The sequence below is a fragment of the Pantherophis guttatus genome, chromosome 3 (genome assembly GCF_059756535.1).
Source record: "Pantherophis guttatus breed Tessera chromosome 3, ASM5975653v1, whole genome shotgun sequence".
Lineage (NCBI taxonomy): Eukaryota > Metazoa > Chordata > Lepidosauria > Squamata > Colubridae > Pantherophis > Pantherophis guttatus.
This window is the reverse complement of record NC_142065.1, coordinates 177,282,390-177,295,499: the sequence shown is the minus strand read 5'-3', so window position 1 is coordinate 177,295,499 and position 13,110 is coordinate 177,282,390. Positions and strand designations below refer to the sequence as shown.

Here is a 13,110-nt window from a genome sequence, read left to right as displayed (position 1 = left end):
GTAATGAAAATAGTTATGTTCTTACCTAACAAAGTTGGCAGAGAATTATTTCATTTACAAGTAAGTAGACACTTTTTAAAAGGATATTTATTTATGTCTTGTATACAGTCCAATCTAAAAAATTCTGGGCAGTTTATTAAAAACTGAGAAAAATTATATTTCAATAAGATGTTTTTATGTGATATCATGAAACTAAACACTCTACCATATGATACTGCATGAAACCTATCACTGTTAGAAAAAATGTTATAAAAAATAACTTTGTAAGTTTTTCCCATCATAAACCATAATTACACATCAATGTAGTGGTTGAGGAAAATGAATATGCATTTAACTTTTGGATTACTTTCATAATATCATATCTGTACTACATATTTTTTTCATGCCCTTGATTAAAAGGAACTGGATACAAGGAATTGCTTCTTATGACTTTGACTTTTAAATCAACCATCTCAGCTTTATTAGAATTGTTAAGAAACTACCTAAGGACCCAGCCTGATAATGGAAAATCCATACTAGGAAATAATATTTTGAAAAATGTGGTTTTGATAAACTGATTCTGTTAAAGAGGTCAAAGATCAAAGATAAAGTTGCAAAGCAACCATAATAAATTCAGAATAACTGATATGAAAAAGTAATAAGCAAAATGATCTAGATGACTAGAAGGAATGCTGAGATAAAGCCTTTACTGAAGATCAAAAGGTTATTTAAGAGATGGAGAATTGCCAGTTTAAAAAGTTTATCTGACTGACTGCTGAGTTATCAAACTTTCTATTTAATTTCTAAACGCTAAAGTATACTTCAAGGTTTTATATTTCATTTTACAATAATTAATAGGTAATAAATACTGTGATTATTACTTGTTAATTAAATTATTTTAATATTGTGTGATTCCATTCCATTGTAGTCCCTCCAAATCTTTATCCTGGCAGCAGAGTATTTCTGGGAGGGATAAACAAAGAATGCTGGGAATGTAGATCAAGAGAAGGTCTGAAGGTCTGTTGTCCAGCTAAAGCAAAAGGGCAGCAGCAATAAAGGAAGTTGTTCAAGGTAGAAGATCACTTTAGTGACAAGGGCAAAGTCATAATTTCATATTGCACAGGACAAGGCAATGGTATACCATCCCTGTATATCAGGGGTGAAATCCAGCAGGTTCTGACAGGTCCTGGAAAACCGGTAGTGGAAATTTTGAGCATTTCGGAGAACCGGTAGCGGAAATTTTGAGTAGTTTGGAGAACCGGCAAATACCACCTCTGGCTGGCCCCAGAGTGGGGTGAGAATGGGGATTTTGCAATACCCTTCTCCCAGGAGTGGGGAGGGAATGGGGATTTTGCAGGATCCTTCCCCTGCCACACCCACCAAGCCACGGCCACCAAGCCACGGCCACAGAACCGGTAGTAAAAAAAATTGGATTTCACATCTGGTGTATTTGTACCAAGAAAACCCGTCAGGTTGGATGGCATTCAACATGTTACTAAGGAAGAAGTAATGAAAGTACCAATGATGTGTATGACCCAAATATATTAAAGCCTTCAGAAATCTAGTTGCTGAAGTTGCCAACAGGAAAAGAAAATTCAAACCTGCAAAGATGAAGTTAGCATGGGAATTTGAAACATAAAATGAATGAACATGTGGAAACTCAATTTAGTGAAAGATGAAATGAATGAACTATACATTGACATCTTAGGTATAAGTAGTCAAAGTTGTCACCTACTTGATGCTACATAATCAATCAATCAAATATTGTATTAGTTGTAAACACTAAAATCCAATACAGCTTTGTAGAAGTAATTATATAATTTGATCTAGGTATTGCTTCAGCAAATATTTATAATTCAGTTTTACAGCCTGAATTATTATATTTTAATCTTAGTGTTTTTGTGCAACACTATGCACACTATATTTTTGTATATTTTACTGACATCTTACATTTTACAATAATAAATAAATCCTTACTAATTCTAGAACTTGCAGAACAGAATCCACCTGAAAATCTTTCATTTGAAGTGCAGTAATGAGCTATTGCTAATTAATCAAAGACTTAAAATGCTGAAACTATAGGCTGATTATTTTAAGCAAAGAAAAAATAATTATTCTGTGACTAGTTTGAAGATAAGATTGCACTCTAAAGAATACAACATGGCATCTTTATCTAGTTAAGATGTATGTAGTATAGCCCCAGTTTGATCACTTTTAATTCAATTAAACAACAGTTTTCCTGACTGCTATATCAGGATAACCCTAAAATACCACCAGAGATGCAGGTAACTATTTTCTGCCATCTAGTGATCATATATTTTGCAATGGAGACTTGATAGCCCCAGAAAAACTCATCAGAACTGAAGAAGCTTCTTTGATGAGAAGTGAAACCTTTTCAAATAAAAAACAAAGTCCAGATGCCTTTTGAACAGCACCTTTGGGACAACCATGACCTGGATGATTGATAATCTTCATAGATATATGAAGATATTATTTATTTGCAGAGAATGCCTTTGACCCCCACAAAAAGCCCAATGGAATCAAACAGAAGAAATTATTTGCCTACTGGCAAATGTTGTGTTTTGCTCCTATGTATATTTAATCTGGATGTTTTTAGTGTTTTTATTGTTTTAAAATGTTTTAGTGTTTTTAACTGTAATATATTTTTTGAATTGTAAACCATCTAGAGTCATTGTTTGAGATGAGTGCTATTGAAAATGAATGAATGAATGAATGAATGAATGAATGAATGAATGAATGAATGAATCCATCTCATGAACAGGCAGCTATATTGTGAATGCACAAAAATTAGACTTTCAACTCTACTATTGGGTTGGAACTTCCCTTTCAAGAACACTTATGTTCTAAGTGCCTTCTCGGTACTCACTCTTTCTTCCCTTCTAAATATGGCATAATTTGTAAACTACATTTGCTCATTTAATCCCCAGCCCAAAGCTCAGACAGTTAAAGGCATGTTTTCCTGTTCCACTTTGGAAATAGTGCTCCCCCATTTCTCACAACACAACTGATCCCATGGATATGATTTATAACCCTTAGTAATATGGTTGTAGATATGACTATGGGTGGAATCATCTCAGCTTCTGCTGGCTACATTAGGCCTAGGGTTGCCAGGTCTGCTTCCAAAAAATAGCGGACAAGCAGGGGGGGGGGAGTTAAGTAGTAAAAAAATTTTAAAAAATTACAATTAAATTATATATTTTCTTACAAACATTTTAACATTTAACATTAAAATAATCACTTCAAAACTTTACTTAAAATTCAAAACATCAAATATATTATAATAATATGTAAAATATTAAATTACATTTTACTTTGCTGTCGTGTGTATTTTTTATTTGACTGCGCAGCTTTGATCAATTCTTTGCGTTTAAGGAATAATTCTTTAATTTCAGTACAACGTTGAGAAATATTAAAAAATATACAAAGTTCACTTCGAACTGATGGTACAAGCAGTCGGTTACGTTCTTCAGTCCACAAATTTCCCATGACGCTGAAAATTCGTTCAACGTTTGCATTTGATACTGGAATTGATGCACAATACTGGAACAGTTTCAGTAAACTCGGAGCTGGCTCTTCCTTGAAAAAGTACGTCCACTTATCAAGGGATAAATCGCCCTGCAGATGAACATAAACTTCTTCTAAGGCAGAAATTTCATCAAAGAGAGTGTTGGGTGGAAGTTCTTCTCGCCATGGTGATAATAACCAGATGTTCATCATTTTTGTTTCAAATTTATATACCGCACCTGCTCCCAAGGTGCTTCTTCTAAAGTTGGAGGATTATTGCGACTTCTTCTTCTTCCAACTTCTTTTAAAGTTGGAGGTTTATTGCGATCAATTAGATTGAAACAATTTAGCATCTCATATACTGAATCGGTGAAATTATACCACTTTTCTAGGTACGCAATGGCTCTTTGATGGCTTCTTTCTTGAACTTTTGCACGGCATTCTCAGGCAAATGTTTTTTACATAAGGCAAATAAAACTTTCATTCCAAAAAACTGCTCATCGTATTTTTTTTTGCAAAGAATCACGCAGTTTACACATGATAATGTGAAGATCACATGCAAGAATAATGTGAAAAAAGCGGACTGTTCGCTCAAACAGTGGACACCTGGCAACCCTAATTTTAGGCCACTTTGGAATTTCTCTTCCATTTCCTGGTCCTGCCCTCCCTGGCTCTTTTGGTTTTAGTGGCCAGACAGACCAAACACCTGGCTTCCATAGAGGCATTCTTTTAGGCATGTGTTTAGTCCTCCGTGAAGAGTATTAGATCTAATTTAAAATGGCTGTAACTTTTAAAAAACAAGACCTGTTTTGCACCTAAGAAAAAGAAGGTGGTTTTACCAGCTGTTTATTGCTGGTTTTATCCAAAATTCAAGTTTTGTGTGGCCATATTGATTCCTGCTTTTATTACCAGCAGGGCAGGTGCAATACAAGTTGCTACTTCTTGGCCTCCTCTGGATGCTGCCAGCCACCAACACTTGCTTGCCAGTCCCGTCTTTCAGCTTAAGAACCTGTTACTCATACTGCTTTCCAGCTTCATTTATTTTGGAATCTCAGTTAATTCTACCTGACGTTTTACTCTTCAGTCACTGTCCTGTCTCGGATTTTTTCTTGTAGATCCTTGCAATGATTCAAATGAGTGCAAGAGGAGTCCAGGGAAAGGATCTGGAGGGAAATTGACTAGAGTTCTGTTTCCCACTGTAGCTCCGGGCCTGGGACTTGTCAGTCAGGCTGTTTTTGAATACAGCTCTCATGATTTTCCAGAAAAGCACTATAGGCATGTCCCAAAATAATCTGATTGATAGGTGTCAGACATGGCAGATCTCCACCACACCTGCAACTGATCACTCAGGCAACTTGAAAGGTAGCTCAAGCCTCTTTCCCAAATACCTGCAAATTCTCATCCAATCCCATCTCACCACACATCCAGCAAAGCAATTGGTGAAAATTTTTCCTGCTGGAAGATGCCATTGCAAAGCCTCTACTACTTATGTTACTTAATTGGCCTCACATTAAAACTCCACTCTGGAAAGCACCACTGTTTCACTGGCAATTCAAGAACTCAAGGAGTGGACTTTAATGAAGCTCTGGGGAAGATAACCTGAAACAAATCTTCCAAAATATGGGCAAATGGGTAATGAGAGCAATCTTAAGGAATTTCTAAACATCAATGCTCAAATCAATCAAATTACTACAGAATTATTTAAATCTGCAACAGCGAATAGGGTGATAGAAATATCAGATTCCATCCACTGACCTAAGGAAAAAAGTTCAGCAACTCAATCAATGCATGGCATGAAAAGCAATAAATTTGAGTGCCTGCTTTTTAGACCTTCTAAAATTAGTCATGGTAAGCGATAGTTATTAAGTACGCAGGTAGACTGAGGCTTCCCGGTTGCACATTAGAACTTATAATTTTCTTCAGCAACTGGATGGCTTCATTTATAGTTCTGTCCATGAAAAGGACAACTGAAGTAAAGTTGCATAAGAAATCCTGTTGTCCAACCAGGAGGGTGTCAAGCAGCTTTCCTGGTTTCCCTGGCTGCTAGTTCTAACACTGGATGAAGAGCCATTATGAAGATCTCAATTTCTTCACCCTCCTTTTGCTTATTTGGAAGTCATGTGTAATAGAATATAAGGGTTACCAGTTCTGGATTGCAGAAATTCAGACAATCATTAGAGGGAAACAAAGAGTTATTAAAAACCTAAATCTTTTAGTGTTATCAAGTGAACATGTAGACTTTTACAGCCCATATCTCATGATCCAAAGGATAACATGACCTGGAGAATATAAGAGAATGTTGCATGTGAATGCATAAAGATTAAAGCTGCATCTGGATAGGGAGAGTTCCTCTTTAAGTGCTGAACTTTAACCCACCATCCAGAGCCTGCATGGCCAAAAATATTGATAAGAAATAAACTTGTTTTATGTCATGCAAGAATAATGAGCTATTTATTTTTATAAAAGCCATTGCCTGTAACTCCATGCTCTGAAATGATGCTTCTTCTTGGGAAGGGGCAATTCATTTCATAGATGAAAGGAAGGGACTTTCCAACAGCTAATCTAGTTTGTAGGTACAGGTGGTCCTTGATGTATGACAATTGGGACTGGAATCTTGGTTGCTAAGTGATACAAGTGATCACACCTGATTGTATGACCTTTTTACCACAGCTATTAAGCAAATCAGGTGGTCTTTCAGCAAATATGACATCCCCAATTGACATCACTTGTTGAAACCAGCTAGGAAAATTGCAAAGTGTGAACATATTATGTATAACACTCTACCTGGTTATAAAAGTGAAACAGCTACCAAGTGCCTAGATAGGGGTCGGCAACCTTAAACACTCAAAGAGCCATTTGGACCTGTTTCCCACAGAAAAGAAAACACCGGAAGCTACAAAAACCTTTTGACATCTAAAATGAAGATAACATTGCATATATCGTTTTTTACCTTTATGCTATGTATAAAAAAATTACAGTGTGTTGCATTTATATAAACAATGAACTGCTACAGAGAAAACAAATTTTTATTTCTGCATGCAACAAAAACATTTTGAACGTCAAAAAAAGAGATGGGTCGAAAAGCTCAATAAATTGCGTGCTGGTGGGTGTCACACATTAGCAGTTGTGACGCATCTTTTGAGCGACAGGGAGCCACAGCAGAGGGATGAAAGAGCCACATGCAGCTCCAGAGCTGCAGGTTGCAGACCCCTGGCCTAGATTGTGATCCCATGACCATAGGAATGGAGTGACAATTATAATTTTTCAGGTCTTAAAAATACTTTTTTAGACTATTATATTAAATCAATGGTCATAAGTCAAGGCTATCTGTATAATCATTCAATATTTAGCATGTATATATTGTATATATACAATATATACATAGTATATATATATAGTATATATTGCAAAATTCCTGGAAAAGAGGTTAAAATACATTTAGGAAAAATATATTCCAGTGTTAAATTCATCATGAAGATGGCATCTGAATTGGCTTTGCATGAAAAGAAGACATATTAATTCCTTTCTCTTTTAGGAAATTTAGAATATTTTGGATTTAGTGCTATGTGTGAACCCAGTGAATTTCCCGTATCTGTGAAATGACTTAATAGTATCACTTTGTTAAAGATTCATCTCCCTTTCAATGTTCTTTCAATTTTATGTGCATATGTATATAAACGTAAACATATGTATTGAAGTTGTTAATATAGTTTTGGGGGAAAAAGGGAGGTACACAAGGATATTATCAGAAAAGGTTTGGGAAGGATTGTTTTTAATCCCCCCCCCCAAAAAAATGACAAATTCATCCAGGTCAGAAACAAATCTGGTTCTCTAACCTTTAGTGGGTTTCTCTATAAATACTTGCCAAGCATTCAGAAAAACAAAAGTAAATTGATACAGTCATGTGTAGACAGGTAACCCATAAAAAGCGTTCATGAGATAAAAATTAACTTTCATCAAAGAAGTTGTTGATATTCTAATCTATAGTTTCGAAACTGGAATTCCTTTCCTGTGACAGAATTGATTTTCTATGCCAAAACTTGGCCAGCCTAAGTAATGTAGCAATAAAATGTTACGTAGGTATTCTAGTTTCACAATTTGCAGTGGAGAAAAGAGTTATCTGTTTTATAAGTTTGTGTTTAATAAGATTAGCAAGAAGAACAAAAAAAATGCTATAAGTCTTTAGGAAAAGAACAAAGGGGGAAAAAACCAAGAGTAAAATTTAACATTGACCAAATTTATCTTGTGAAATAAAAGGAAAAAAATGGAGATGAGCATTTAAATTCTGTTTCTTTTTTTCCTCTCTATTATGCAGGACTTCAGCACTAACAACCAACAATTGGAGAAAGAAAGAGACCTCATTATGCTTATTTATAGCATTCCCTATTTTGCATTTATCCACACAAATGAAACCATAAAAGAAACAAAATATAAAAGAAATGTGTAGTTCTTTCATTAGCTTGTCTGTAACATGTATTGGTCCATAAATTAATCTGCAGAAGGGACTAACAAAGATGGGGGTGGGGAATGGGGGTGGGGAAGAAGAGGAGGAAAATTCAAAGCTATGCCATTGTAATTACAGCTCTTTAAATATCAAGAGACACAAAAGAAGATTCCTTTTGAAAAGCTTGCCGACATTCTTGGCAAGCTACTATTAAATACTTGCATAAATCTGTAGTCTGTTCTCCCTGGACAAGTATAGGTGACATTGCTTTAATAGTGTAAAGGTCTTTGTTAAGGTGCTGAGATGCGCTTCCTGGGTTTTTATATTGCTTTGGTATGTACTTCATTGTTTCAATCAATTTCAGTACTTAGAAAACTTTAAAAACAAAAACAGGAGGAGGAGGAGGACGGGAGGAGGAGGCAGGAACTGGTCTGGCTTGTTCCATAGGACATCAGAAATAATGCAAGATTCTTCCCCACCATATAGCAGAGTAGTCCAAAACAGCAGGAAATACTGTCAAAAGTAATCTAGGACAATCTAGCCCAGTAATGGTTAACCTTTTCGGCACCGAGTGGAGTGTGCGTGCGCGCCAGAATGCATGCGCTGTGGACCAGCTGTCCAGCACACATGCACACGCCGGAACCTGGAAGAGCAGCTGGTGGCAACATGCATGCCCACAGAGAGGGCTCTATGTGCCACCTCTGGCACACATGCCATAGGTTTGCCATCACGGTCCTAGGAAGACATTCTCATACCATTGTGGACCTTCAATCTTGGCTTCAACCCACAATGGAGTACGCAGAGTTAGAAGTGACAGGATGTTCTATTGTTAAACAGCTCTCAAGATTAGGAAATTCTCCTTTATTTCAAGTTTGGTTTTTCCTCTTTAAAAAGCTTCCACCATTCTTTAATTTTACAGCCCCTCATTACCTTTGTTCTTCTTCTCCTCTTTCCAGCTGGTCAGCATCCTTCTTGTATTGTGGCAACTAGTACTAGACAGTGTTCTAGGGACAGTCTGATCAGTGCAGAGAATAGCAGAAATATTGCTTCCAGTGATGTCACACTTTATCTTTGTTAATGCAGCCCAAGACTGCATTTGTTCTTTTGGCAGCTGCAGTACACTGTTGGCTCACACTTCCACTGTGGTCTACCAAAGTACCCAGATCCTTTTCACACAAACTATTTCTAAGCCATCTGTCATCACTCTGTATCTCTGCATCTGCTTCTCTGCCCCTCATCTAAGTGCATAATCTTCATTTCTCAAATGTTGAATAGAGCTCAATGTTCAAGTTGATATTCTTTTGATTGCTGAATCTTCCTCTTTTCTTAGCAACCTCCCACCCCCCACCCCGCTTTGTGTTATCCATTTTATCCCCATATTTAAGTCATTTATTAAAATATTGAATGGAAGTGGACAAAATCCTAAAATACTCCATTGATTGTCTTCCCAGGGGTAGACATATATCCATTAGATGTATGTATCAGGTATGATTACTGAACCTGCTGGGAATCCATTTGATAGTGAAACATAAAACTAGCGTATCACTTTATAAAGGAGGCTATGATCAACTTTACAAGTGTCTTATTGAAGTCTAAGTGTACAACATGTATAATATTCCCCTGGTCTATTAATTTGGTCACATAGTCCCACCAAAAATAGGTTTATCTTGCATTGCCTATTTTTAACAAATCCATGCTAGTTTCTGGTAATTTTGTTCCTTTTCAAGGACTTGCACACCCCATTCTTGATTATTATTTTCTAGGATTTTTCTCAGATAGTGATGTCAAGCTGACTAGTCAGTAGTTTCTTAGGTCAATTTTTCTTCTTTTTTAAAAATGAAAATATTAGTTCTTGTTGCATTTTCCGTGAACACCAGAAATACTCGAAAACTAGTCAGTGATTCTGAAATCACATCCTTCAATTTCTTTAGTACTCTTAAAGATGTAATATCTCCTGTCTCAAATACTTAAAATCATTCAAAGTAGTGAGATGTTATTTCACCAGTTCCTGCAAAGTTTAAGAACAATTAAAATGTCTTTGCCCGTGGTCAAAGGCAAAAAGACTAGGGAGCCCAACATACAAGAGGTAACCACTAAAGCAACCACTCCCAACTGGCCACCTACTATGCCTCATCCTAAATTGGACTAGTTTTGTTGGTCTGTTTTTTAGGTACTGTTGTTTTACCAGTGCTTTTCTCTCTTATTTTAAATTCTAAGATATTTAGAGCCTTGAATTGAATGCTATATAACCCAAAACAAACAAATGTTTGTACAAACAAAACCTCTGGACTAGAAGTATTTGGATTTTGTGGTCAAGTTCTCTCTCTCTCACACACACACACAAAGTTCTCAATATAGGTTTATTTAATGACAATGAAATCATAACGTTTTGTGAAGAGGAATCTAGAACTCTTTGGTACAGTTGAACAATTCCTTCCAATCAAATGCAATAAAGAATAGAGCAAGGGACAAGTACACATGTGGTTGGCTGAACCACTTGTACATCATTGGTCCTTAAAATATGAAACTCACCCAAGACCAGATAGTCTTGAGCATATTGCCCGATTTAACCACTAGAACTGTAAACTCACAAAGAACCTGACTATGTAGCTCTCCAAGTGTCTAGCCAACAACCCTCAGGAAGATGCTAAGGGTTTTATATGATCTCTATGCTGAATACAAAATAGTTTTATATTGTGGAGATAAAGGCGGCTTTAAAGGGCAAATCCATGGACAGGCCTATCAAGAGCAAACAGAAGGAGGGCAGTGAATAACAACTTGGCTAGGTCAATTAACTCTGCAGCTTATGAAATCTGTTTGGATTTCTTCAGAAACAGTGTGTGCCTAATGCCATATGGGTTGTATCATTTCTTCCACAGTGAACATTTCTTTTAAACACGATGATGTTCAAAAATTGATGCAAATTCTCCAAATTCATTTCTTTCTTCTTTGTTCTGCAGATGCTAATTTTGACAACATGCAGCAGCAAAATGGCTTACCTGATGCCGAATATACAATATTTCAGCCTTATTGTTAACATAATTTGAAAGCCCTACTTTACTGCCATCTGCTGGTAAATACATGCTTGTTTTGTTTTAGTAAGGGGGGGAAGTGTTCACATTTTCTTATCAATGCAGTTCAGCATTAAAAGTTTCTGCAATTTCTCCCTTAATTATAAAATGTTAATTTAAACCTTAAGCATAAGGGTAGACGATTTTACTGTGTGGTTATAGTATATGATTCTGTTAAATTTACACCCAGTACACATATTCTAAGTATAAAAGTCTAAAATCTTTTCAGATCTGTATGTCCTGCTACATAAGCCTAAGAAACTTGATTTCAGATTTATCAAAATCACACCAATATTCAACTAATGAAATAGTGAATGAGAGTGGAATGCTAAATGCTTCAAATTCCAAAGTTGATTTTAGTTTGAAACAAATTATTCCAACTTCCAAGCTGAAAACGGGCATTCTGAACACAGAATAGAAAAATCCTTTAAATGATTAGAGTAATCCATTTCAAGCACTCATTGTTTGATACATCCTTAGTTGAGAACATTGGATAGTTGTACATTAATTTGCATAATTCAAAACAATTACTATATTCATATTGTATATTGTAATTTAGGATAGCCTATTTCAAATTACTGTAATTCTTCTAAAGCCACTATGTTAACCGCAAAACAATATTCTCCAAGATTATCCAAGTAAATATCCAAGATTCTATTAGTATATTTTGCAGTTATTAAAATGAGAAAAAAAAACAAGTTGTAGGAATAATATCAAGAGAAACATAGAGGCATTGTTTTTCTAACTCATGCAGCAAGCATAATCTCTGTTAATATAATAAACTTTAACCATGGTTCAATGAAAAATGTAAACTTCATAATGTGAAGATAAAGTATGGCTGTAAAGTATGCAATTATACTTGCTGAGTCCATCAATTAATTGACACTATCGTTAAATGTATTTTGTAATGTATTGGACCGTGGCCTGATCAGAACCGGGCCATACACCTAGAGGCGAAACTGCACAGGGTGGGATCTAGTTTGCACACTACTCCTCTTCCTCCACCCCCCCTGCCCCCATCTGTAAAAAAACTGTCTTCCACAAAACCAGATCTTGGTGCCAAAAAGGTTGAGGGCCACTGGACTAGACTACTGTATGCATCTAACATGCGATTAAAGAATATTTAACTTATTTCAAATTAAATTATTCATTTGGAAATACATATCTAACAACTAAATTTCCTAAATATACTTTATTAGAAGGAAGAAAGTCCATAGAGTTCAAAGTACTATAAATCCATGTGTGTAAAGGAAAGCCTTAGATTCAATCCCATGGAGTGTTCTTCAGAATGGACCCATTTGGATTGTGACAGAGGAACTGTGATGTCAGGGCACACTGGAAGCAGCTTTAGTTTCACCTGTGTGATATACTGTCCAATATACGCCATCCTGGGTGATTTTTCATTTTTTTTTTCTTAATTATCCTTTCTTCTGGTAAGGCAAGCTCAACCCAGCAGTATCTTTGGCAGCATTAAGCAGAGAGGAACCAGTTGGAATGACATGATTTCTCTTTCTCTTTCTTACATCAATGTAAAGCTACTGACTCGGATGATACATTTAATATGTACAGGTAGTCCGCAACCTATGACTATAATTGGAACTATAATTTCTACTGCTGAGCAAGGAAACTGTTAAGTGAGTTGCACTTGATTTTATGATCTTCTGGCCATGGTTATTAAGAAAATCACTGCAGTTAAGTAAACCATGCAGTGGTCGGTCATTAATCTCATTTCTCCCATTGACTTTGTTGTCAGAGGCTGGTCAGAAGATTGCAAATGACGACCTCAGGATACTGAACTGTTATAAAATACCTGCTGGCAGTTGCCAATGTCCGAATTTTGATCATGTGACTGTGGGAATGCTGCAATGGCTGTAAGTGTGAGGACTGGTTGCAAGTCACTTTTTTCACTGCTGTTTTAACTTCAGACAGTTGCTAAACAAACAGTTGTAAGCTGAGAACTACCTGTACAAGATTGCCTTCAAGCATAAGGCAATAAATAATAAAGCCTTTTTAATCAAAACTACCATCTACCCAACTTGTATATATACGTGTGGTACAAAAATAACATTCTAACATAATCCTAATTACCAT

General features: G+C 36.0%; 1 long non-coding RNA gene across 1 annotated transcript; it reads left to right on the top strand.

Annotated features, from left to right (window-relative positions):
* The first annotated feature begins 9,771 nt into the window (after window positions 1–9,771).
* Window positions 9,772–12,927, top strand: LOC117672840 (uncharacterized). Its single transcript, XR_004593385.2, has 2 exons — window positions 9,772–12,653; window positions 12,773–12,927. It is a non-coding gene; the product is annotated as an uncharacterized LOC117672840 (long non-coding RNA).
* The last annotated feature ends 183 nt before the right edge of the window (window positions 12,928–13,110 follow it).